The sequence below is a fragment of the Hordeum vulgare genome, chromosome 2H, assembly GCF_904849725.1.
Source record: "Hordeum vulgare subsp. vulgare chromosome 2H, MorexV3_pseudomolecules_assembly, whole genome shotgun sequence".
In the NCBI taxonomy this organism is placed as follows: Eukaryota; Viridiplantae; Streptophyta; class Magnoliopsida; order Poales; family Poaceae; genus Hordeum; species Hordeum vulgare.
The window spans coordinates 306,273,679-306,284,859 of NC_058519.1; positions in this window are offsets into that span (position 1 = coordinate 306,273,679).

The following is an 11,181-nucleotide window of genomic DNA, read 5'->3' on the forward strand; positions in this document are numbered from 1 at the left end:
GGATTAGCCCGAGGGAGTGGTGGAGTAGGTTCATGAGCTTGTCGTGGGCACGGGGGAAGTGAGAGGAGCTCGAGAGTGATCTTGTAGCCCAAGATCGAGGGAGCTCCGTCGCGGTGGCGCCTCGGTCGATCTCGAGCACCGGGCTCTCTTTGCTCAAGTGGGGGTGCTAGGGGCTCGATTGAAGGTTGGGAGGAGAGGAATTATGTGCTAGAAGGACGGGGGGTTATTTATAGGCTGGCAACGGGGCACTGAGAAGGGGAGTGTCGATGGTTTTTATCTTGCCTGCAGGAGAGGGAGAGAGGGCTCGGGGCTGAATCCACAGTTTATGGATGTGATTTAGGAATCTACGGACGCAACGGGAGGAGCGAGGGAAGTTGTGCAGACGTGTTGCGGGGTCGCGCCCTCCTAACCGAGTGGGGCGCGCGTGAGCACGCGTCGCTTGACTCAATGGAGAGGGGAAGAAAGGGGCCCTAAGGCTGCCCTGAGTCGGGTCGTTGTCAGGGGCGAGGTGAGACATCGTGGGGAGGTGAGAACCGGCTGGGGCTGGCCTCCCTAGCCTTGGGTGTTCCCTGTAGCACATCCAGAGCGCGGTTTTGACATGCCACGGCATGCTGGCGCGCTTTGGCCTTTTCTCGCGTGTCTGTGGGGTGGGTTAGATGCCCCTCGGTGCTAGGAATTGAGAAGATCAATGCTGGTCAAAGGGAGGTGCTTAAAGAGGCTCTGCCAGCATTGAACCAGGAGCTAAATTGGGGTTTTTGGCTACTCACTTTGATCCAAGGAGGGGCCACTCGTCTGTAGTTGAGGAGTGGTGCTCGCAAATTTGTCAGAATCGCGACTCAAGTCTTAAAATCTTACGATCTTACGATCCAAACTAGGCTCTCTGACTCTACGATTTTGCTCATAGAATCTAAGTTTCTACGATCCTGATAGCTATGATTCTACGATTCAGGATCCTTGCAACGGAGCTACGATCCGATTCAGAATCGCAATTCTGACAACTTTGGGTGCTGGCAGTCAATGCTAGGAGTTTGGAGAGAAGGGAGTGCGTGTGGAGAGTGCTAGATGATGATTACCCAATCTGGCTGAAGATGTTTGCTCTGTGTTTGGGCCAGCTAACCTTCACCAATGAGGTTGAAAGTTAACAGGATTGAGTTTTTGCCAAGATTAAGATGCTCTACCAAATTTGAGCTCCATTGGACAAGTTTGGCAAAGTAAACTTGAAAACACCCCCAAGTGCATAGTTTTGTCTTATTAAGAGGAAATGTGAGCAAATTAATCCACACAAATCCAAATCTTGGCAGGCTCTCCTCATTTGGGGCATTGAGCACTCGTGCAAAGTTTTAGGCCATTTGGACAAACTTTGTAATGTAGAGTTACTTCAAGCTGAATGTGGACAGGAAGGGTTTTAGGATTATTTGGTGAACCGAACTACCTTGGAATGAGGTGAAACTTGCCATGATCACCAAATATAGCTTGGGGGACATGCTAGAATTTTCTGGGAATTTATTGAGAATATTTCCTTTAGAAATATTTCAAAAGGTGAAAATAGACAGAATAAGTTTTCAAAGGTTTGCTCAAATATTTTGAACATAAATAGGGATTCAAAATCTTACATATGGAAAATATATGTCCTTGGAGTATCTCTAAATTTTGTCAGATTTTTCTAAGGTAGAAAAATAATTATCCACTTAGAAATATCATTTCTGGCCTTAGAAAGGACATGTAAATAAAATAGGAAAATATTTTATAAAATAATTATTTTATGATTTTGGAGAGTTATAATAGTGGTAGAATGAGAATACAATATTTGGGTGAAGGCACCCCCTTGAAATTACGGACTTGTAGTGCAAACCCCAAAGCAAAGTTTTGAATTAACAAAAATGAGAAAATGGATTTTTTTTATGGAAATATTATGTTATAAAAATTATTTTTAGATCCATACACTCAAGCATACATACAATCAATGACAATCATGGCACTCACAGCACTTTCTTAAAAAGTTTTAATTAAATCCAAATTTGAAAAGACTACATTTGAGGCAAAGTGAAAACATGGTGTGATAGACCTATCGCCCTTGAAAGAATCTCGTCCCCGAGATTCCTAAGCTTGGTGCTAAAAAGTTCCAGAAATTCAGATCCGAGATAGTCTTCATGTTCCCATGTTGCTTCTGCTTCGGTGTCGTTGCTCCACTCGACCTTGAAGTACTTGATGGTGTAGCTTTTGGTACAACGCTCGGCTTCGTCCAGGATGCGGATCGATCTCTTGCGGTATGTGAGGTGAGGCTAAAGGTCAATGGCTTGATGGTCGATCTCCTTATAATGATCTGGACGGTTCGGTGCTTGAAGGAACTTCTGAAGTTGTGACATGTGGAAGACGTTGTGCACAGCCGAAAGAACTAGGGGTAGCTCCATCTGGTAAGCAACTTCTGCACTCCTTGCGGTGATCTTAAAAGCTCCAATGTATCTTGGAGCAAGTTTCCCCTTAACGCGGAAACGCTTAGTCCCCTTAAGAGGTGTTCTGCGGAGGTACACATGGTCTCCGGGGTTGAGCTCCACTTCCCTGCGGTGGGAATCCGCATAGCTCTTTTGCCAGGACTTGGCAGCCTTTAGGTGCTCCCTGACAAGCTAACGTCCGTATATCACTTCAACCATTCACTTCATTATTCAACTTCACAGAGGAGATCTGGCTCGAAAATCAACCATTCACTAGTTTCGGACTAGTTGAGCAGAGTGTGGCACTAACATCCATATAGCACTTCAAATGGGGCCATATGGAGACTCGACTGATAGTTGTTGTTGTATGAGAACTCAGCGAAAGGCACACAATCTTCCCATTTGGTTCCATGTGCCAAGACACAAGCGTGCAGCATATCCTCTAGTATCTGATTTACTCGCTCCGTTTGTCCACCCGTATGTGGGTGGAAGGCAGTTTTGAACGAGAGCTTAGTTCCCAGAGCTTCTTGGAACTTCTTCCAGAATTTTGAGGTGAACAGTATGCCTCGGTCGGACACAATCTCCTTAGGAACTCCATGTACGCTCATAATACGCTCAATGTAGAGACTGGCTAGCTTGTCGCCACTATAAGCGGTGCCGACAGGAATGAAGTGTAAGACCTTGGTGAGGTGATCAACAATGACCCATATGGAGTCATGGCCTCTGCTGGATGTGGGTAGACCAGTGAGGAAGTCTATACCAACTTTATCCAACTTTCATTCGGGCATCTGGAGGGGTTGTAGCAGCCCAACAGGTCGTTGGTGCTCAGGTTTGACCCGCTGGCATACGTCGCACTTGGCAACATATGAAGCTAGTTCCCGCTTCATGCCATGCCACCGGAATCTTTCTCTGAGGTCTTGATACATCTTGGTCCCACCAGGTAGATTGAGTAGGGAGTGTCGTGGGCCTCTTGCAAGATGAAGTTCTTGAGTGTAGCCTTGTTGGGTACACATAAATGTTTCCCAAACCACACAACTCCTTGTTCATCCACTGAGAAACCTGGGGCCTTGCCTTCCTTGATCTTCTTCTTAATGCCTTTGATGCTCTCGTGTCCCTTCTGGGCCTCTTTAATGTCGTCTGCCAGAGTGGATTTGACATCGAGGTTAGCCATGAATCCTTGTTCGACCAGCTCTAACCTGAAGCTCTCCAGCTCTTCATACAGGGCGGGTAGCCTTTCCTTTATCATAACATTCAAGGTGCAAGCCATTCGGCTCAAGGCATCGGCCACCACGTTGGCCTTACCGGAGTGGTATTGAATGCTGAGGTCGTAGTATTTAACCGGTTCCAACCACCTTCGCTGCCTCATATTCAAATCATTTTGGGTAAAAATATACTTCACACTCTTGTGGCCGATGTATATTTCGCATCACTTCCCCAAGAGGTAATGCCGCCATGTCTTCAAGGCATGAACTACAATTGCCAACTCGAGATCATGAGTGGTGTAGTTTTCTTCATGCGGGCGCAGGTGCTGTGATAGATAAGCCATGACTCTGCCGACTTGCATGAGAATGCCACCGAGTCCGATTTTGAGGCATCACAGTATATCACAAACTCCTTGTTGATATATGGAGTGGCTAGTACCGAGGCAGTGGTCAGTCTCTTCTTCACTTCTTGGAAGCTTTCTTTGCACTCCGGTGTCCATTCGAATTTTTGCCCTTCTTCAAGAGGTGAGTCATTGGTCGGGTGATGCGGGACACCCTTCCACGAACTTGCAGTAGTATCCTTCGAGTCTGAGGAAGCTTCTGATTTCCTTCACATCGATTGGCAACTCCCAGTTGCTTACCGTAGTAATCTTGGCGGGATCAACTACCAATCCATCTGCCATCATGGTATGACCTAAGAATCCAACTTCGTGCAACCAGAATTAGCATTTGCTAAACTTGGCATAAAGTTGGTGCTCTCGAAGTATTTCCAACTCCAGCCTCAAGTGTTTCTCATGCTCTTCTTTGGATTTGGAGAAGATTCTTATGTCATCGATGAAGTCGACAACAAACTTATCCAAGTATTCCATGAAGACTTTGTTCATGAGGTACATGAAGTCTGATGGGGTATTGGTCAACCCAAACGACATGATTGTGCACTCGTACAGACCGTACCTGGTCACGAATGACTTCTTAGGTATGTCCTCGGGCCGACTCTTCAGTTGGTAGTACCCAGATCTGAGATCGATCTTGGAGAATACCTTGGCACCATTTAACTGGTCGAATATGTCTTAAATCTTGGGGAGTGGATACTTTTTCTTTATTGTGACTTCATTGAGGGAACGGTAATTGATGCAGAGCCTGATAGTCTCGTCCCTCTTGGATACAAATAGAACAGGTGATCCCCAAGGTGAGGCACTTGGACAGATGAATTCCTTCCTGAGTTGATCGGCCAACTGCTTCATCAACTCTGCCAGCTCCTCGGATCCTCCTATAGGGCTCATTATAGATAGGCCTTGACCCGGGCATCGGCTCAATGATGAACTTGATGTCTCCGTTAGGAGGCATCCCAGGCAGTTCATCTGGAAAAACGTCCGGCTATTCACATACCACTGGTACTCGGTCCAACTCTTCTTTCGGAAGGCAATTAACTTGAGGGACTTGAGTGGCGGTAAACTCAGGGATGTATTTGACTCTGACCCCTTGGCCACTTGTCATGGTAATAGCCCTCTTGGCGCCTTCCTATATGCTTTGGTGTCTGGCCAACCAATCCATACCAAGGATCACGTCCAAGCCATGCGACTTAAGGACGATGACATCTGGTCTTTCCCATCAATGCTGATCCCAACTCCTCTACATCCTAGGTTGGTCCTTAGCACTGCTCTCGGGGTATGTACTGCCATTTTCCCATTAAGAAGGGTAGGCTTCAAACCACTCTTTGCAGCAAACTTTCAGGTGACAAAAGAATGTGAAGCACCACAACCAAACAATAATGTTGCTGGGGTGGAGTTAACGAGGAACGTACCCAGAATGCAGTCCGGGTCTTCCTGGGCTTCCTTAGTGGAGATGTGATTCATGCGTCTCCTGCTGTGGTACTACTAGTTCTGGGGAACCTAATTCAAGTTTGGTGCTCCATGACCTTGTCCTTGATTTGCCGCATTGGGGGGCGGTGCATCGGTCTTCTTGTTGAGCCATTGCCTCGAGTAGTGTCCAGGCTGACCACATCCAAAGCAGGTGACCTGCCGTGGGATATTGGGCTTGCCCCCACTGTTGTTGGGCGAATTGATTGCCGGCTTGGGGTTGGCATGCTGCTGAGCCTGATAGTTAGAACAACTCTAGTAGACCCCGCATCCGTCCGGCCCGCAAAACATGTTTGCACTTCGTGGAAAAACGCCTTTGCGGGCCGGCGCGCCCGGCCCCGGATGCAGACCCCACATAACGGACCCGCAAAAAGCATATTCATGGAATATGCTTTTTTAGACCCCGCGCGGGCTGAAATGTCCCTCCCACCAACCGGGTTTCCCTTATATGCAGGGCACCGCAGCTGCGAGGGGGAAACCCGCGAATACGCGGGTTGGGGCCGAGATTTTGCCGCGCCCCGCAAAAATATTTGTGGGCCGGGACGGGATGCGGGGTATGATCGGGCTGGGTTTTTTGCCCCGACCTGCATTTTGGCGGTTATTTTTCGGGTCGGGCGAGATGCGGGGTGTGCTAGAGTTGCTCTTAGGCCATGCCAGGGCGGATTGCCACGGATGAGTGTTCTGGTTGCTGGAACCACCATTGCCCATCATCTTACGCTTGCGAGTATCATCCGTAGCACGACACTTATCTTCTAGCATGAGAGCCTTGTTTACAAGATCACAGAAGGCCCGACATTCACACACAACAAGTTGATATTGCAGCGTCTGCTCAAGTCCTTCCATTAAGCCGTCCACCTTAGTGGCTTTACTGCTCACATCTTCTGGCGCATACCTCGACAAGAGGTTGAACTTCTACATGTATTCCTTTACTGTGTTGCTTCCTTGCTTCACAACACGGAACTCTCGCTTCTTGATAGTCATCATTCCACGGGGAATGTGAGCAGCGCGGAACCCATTTTTGAAGACAACCCAAGTGATAGCCTGCGTGCCTTGCATAATCTGAAACCTTTCCCACCAAGCCCTGGTTGTGCCTACGAGACAGTGAGAACCATAAAGGACCTTCACACGATCGTCGGTGCACTTAACCAGCACGAGGAGGTCTTCAATGGTGCGGATCCAGTCATCGGAATTGAGGGGCTCAGTTGTCTCAGTAAATATTGGGGGAGTAATCCTCATGAATTCAGACGGAGTGGAGCGACCATTGCCATTTCCGCCATGTGGCGGGTTGTTCACTAGGGCCTGAGTTATCTGCTAGATGGCGGCGTTGTTGGCTTGGCGTTCCTCTCGGAGAGACCGGAGGAACTGAGCCATAGTCATGCTCTTCGGAGGAGGCGATGGTGGGGAATGTGGCCTTGCTGCTGCTCCTAGTGATCTCCAGCTTGGGCAGACCCACCGGCTCCTGGCTGCTGGCTAGACTCACCAGTCCTAGGGTTGCCAAAGGTACTGGTGCGAGTAGTAGTCACCATCTTGTTTGGAGCAGTCAGGTCAATACTCCGAAGTGGTCGAGAGGAAAGCATAAAGGGATGATGTGGCTATATAAGGGGGCTTTGGTATGGTGCAAGTGTGTCAAACAAGAAGGGTCGAAGAACCCTATGCAAATACATTAATTAAGATAGGGGATGCGGTCGCTTACATGTTGCCTAAGGAAAATGTGTGGCTTGCAATGAGACACAAACATAATGCACACACACTACAAGCATTCATCGTTTCATATGAACCATTATACGGACTCGACTTCACATGAAGACTCCTAACTTGTCCTAAGACATCCATCCTAAGCGACAGATTGCTCGGTCTCGTACACATGTTGTTCCGGGTCTTCCTCCTCATCCTCATCTGTGCGGGTATCATCTTCCTTCAGGTGTGTGGGGGGAAGGAAGAGGTCCATCACGAAGACATTTCGTCGGTGAAGCGGTGAGGAGTTCAGTGTATTCCTCGGTGGTCAGGTGATGACTCTCTATAGGAGAGGCCTTAAGTGGTGGTATTCCTCCTTGGAAGGCGATGGGAGATTACCCTCCGGGTGCTCCTTCTTTCTTAATCTTGCATGTCTTCATCTTCTCTAGGCGGACTAGATCCTTGACTTCATGAAGTTCTTGGGGAGCGTCACGGACTCCTTGATCAAAAAGTGAGCTAGACTGTCAGCAGAGAGGCCGAAGTACGTCTCAAACCTGAGTGGCATTCCTTCCTCTGGGGATGGGTTGAGTGTCCACCTCCCGTCAAGTCCATCCTTAACAAAAGGCAAGTGACGAGTAGCCGGCTTGTTGGCCATATCAGGGAGGAAACCACGGAGGTCCACGAGCGCCTCTTGTGATGCTGTCTCCATTGCCAATACGAGAGTCTCCATATGTGGTCCTTCAAAGAACCAATTAGTTGGGGAGTCGTTTGTCTTCACAATCACGTCCACGTGATATTCCATTGTGCTGGCATTGACCCAGTTCCCGTGGTAGAGAAAAACGGGCGTGCGGCATACTTGACACTTCTCCAACCTGTCTCCCAAGACTAGAGGAAAGCCAGTTTCCAGAAGCGTCTTAGGTACGACGGCCATCTACAAGGTTTTTAGGAGAGGGTTAGAAATTTGTGGGTGGTATGAAAATTTATTAGGGTATATAAAATCTTAAGTGTAAGGGCTGAGAGTTTTATTCGTCTCGTCTATCATCCATGCTACCTAAGGCTTCCTACACTCCGGATGGATTTGATACCATCTCTATGGGGACTCCGACTTACGCGTCAAGATCGCCGAATGCACGTGTACAGTGATCCCAGAGATCAATGCTCACTGAACACAGAGATACTAAATAACAAGAGTCTTACATCCAAAATTAACGTCTGATACAACAAAGGACCCTCACGGTCAAGTCTTACATAGATAGGGCCAAGAAGGCCAATCACACCAACACAACTACTAGCGGAATACTTGGTAGTGAACGGGAACCCATGCCATCAGCCTTAACCAACAGGAATTTTGACTTGGAAGCGTCCTAGTTAGTGTGTCCGTATTCGATGACGAAGTCTTCTGCATACTATATTTCCTCCAGGTCGGGTCACTAAAATAACCAGCGGCAAGACAATGAGTACATTGAATGTAGTCACAAACAACCCATGATATGGATAATGGAATTGGTACGAGAATAAAGTAATATGCAGCCTTTGCGGAAAGCAAGTTTCGATTGTAAATAGGCATGATCAATTGATGCATCATAACTAGATGGTATTCATAAGAACAGGTCACAGATATCAACATATCTGCTGAGGGTTGAACATCACAGATTCACCCTATATGCCAAGTCACTAGACTTGTCATTTCATCTTACTTCGATAACAACTTTATACATACATACATGGTTTATGCAGAAACGACTGGGTGTAGTTGAAGTAGGATTACCCAACTGTCCTTGACCATGGACACGACTATTTGAATAGTTTTACACTCTGAAGAGGTTGTACGCTTTACCCACGAGATCCGGGAAACTTCCGTGTCATCCACAACTCGCGGTATATAACATACCCGAGGTTAGTACGTGATCATTTCCTTTCCCCCGATGACATTATATATAGAGTCCACTCGATTGGTACCCATCCCACATAATGTATGTCTTACAAGCACCAACTCTAGACTGTATCATCCATGCGGTGACCAACGGTGTGCTCGGAACACAAAAAATGGCATAGTCGACCTACCTGGTAGGACCCCGTCACGAGAGTGACCATATCACTCCCGCCACTACTAATGTGGGCTCTTTGTTAGCACCAACCAAAGTAATCAACAAGGCCCCATCCCATAGAGGGGTATCGTGGTAGAACATGTAAGGTTGGGATGGTCGACCCATCATAAATCTAATCCATTTCCGGAACCTCTCACACAAGACCTTTCCGGTACACCACTTCTTTCTCAAGTGGTTATCCAACTCAACACCATCACCCTCACGCATTAGTGGCACCCGACGGGGTTTTCGAAAAACCTTTGATATCACCTCAGTGTTACCACCACCATGCATATGCTCATCCTATGTGTAGCACTACTACTACTCGTCAATATTTTACCTTCGTGAGCCTCATAGGTGGTAGGGTCATGCTCAAATGCAAGAGCTCCAAAGGAGCCATTGGGAACACCCTACTCAGGAGTTACCGACTACTTCATGATCATATCCATTGCAATAAAATATTCAACATGGCATGCATAAAAAATGTTTTCTCTAGCATGGTCAAACGGTGTCGGCATTCTGGGAATCGGGGTACCCAGACTTGCCTGCCTATAGCCGAAGGCTAGCCCACTTCATCGATAAAAGATTGACTCGCACGACACAACCTAGGACAAGGCCCTCGCGAGGGCCAACCCTCGCGAGGAGGAGCGACTTCAAGACCCGTAGGGGGCCTCCTCTGGACCCCTCCGGAGCGGTGGATATTCCGAGGCGAGGCCCGACCTCAGGAGTCAAGGCTGGCGTCGAGGGAGGACAGATGAGCAGCCGGGAGCAGGCAGCACAGTTTCACCTTTTGTGCAAAGACAGCAAAGGCGAACGCTAGTTCCCAAGTCTTCTTCAAAAGGTTTACTTTCTGGTGCAACAAGACCATGCCCGCCTGCCAGCGGGACGGGTGCCATCCCTGCGCCAACCTCTGCAGTGCTGGCAGCTACTTTGCAGGCGAAGACCACTTTTGATAGGGGAAGCATGTGCCCTTGTCCCCCTTCGAAATTGGTCGTTGTGGGATCCCTTCCCGCCGAAACGATATGGGGAGAGGACCCAGGCCTCCACTATAAATAGAAAGGGTAGGATACTTGGTAGAGGGATCAGTTCATTCTCACCCGGGAACAACACACAAGGCCAGCCGACCTCCGGAGGCTCGAGAGCACTGTACTAGTTCATCCACCAACCTCCGCGAGAGCCAATCCACCAAAAGGAGGAGTACGGTTTTACGCTTCGCAGCGGCCCGAACCTGGGTAAACTATTGTGTTCTGTGTTTTCCTCACCATCGAGTTAGTCCTTCGTCGTTTCCATCGAGTAGCGAGCTAGGCGAGGCTAAGCAGGGAGAGATCTTCGTACACGCCCCTGTGTTCGAATCCTTAGGGTGTTGCGGAGCCCGAAATCCGATATTTGGCACGCCAGGTAAGGGGCGTGTGAAGGTCTTCTCCTAGCTTCCTCCTTCTGTGGTCGCTGCTCCGATGGCCAGGGACCAACCAGCTTCTTCGAGCCTCATCAAGCTGGTCTTCGACCGCCACATCACCATGGCTAGAAGCACGCACACCGCATAGTGGTACTAGGCGGCTCGTACCAGATCGTCAATATCATTACCGCCGTTGCGGCCACACGTGCCACCGAGACACATGGTGGCTGGGCGGTGACCCAAGCACCCGCAGCGCACCGCATCAACTTGGGGGACCTCGGCGCACGCGACGCGTTGTAGATGGCAAGAGAGATGCTCGGCCAACGACCGAAACCAGGGGGCTTCGACGCCTGGGCGGACCACATCATGGAGCTGATCGCCATCGCCTAGAAGACCATCCAACCCGGTGCTTCTTCGATGCCACATGTGTCGGGCGCCGGGGCCTCGCACCGCGTGCCGGTCCCCGGGCCTGGAAGCATTGGGGCCCTACCTGCATTGGGCGGGGCCGAGAGAGATGCGCTCCCCACTGCC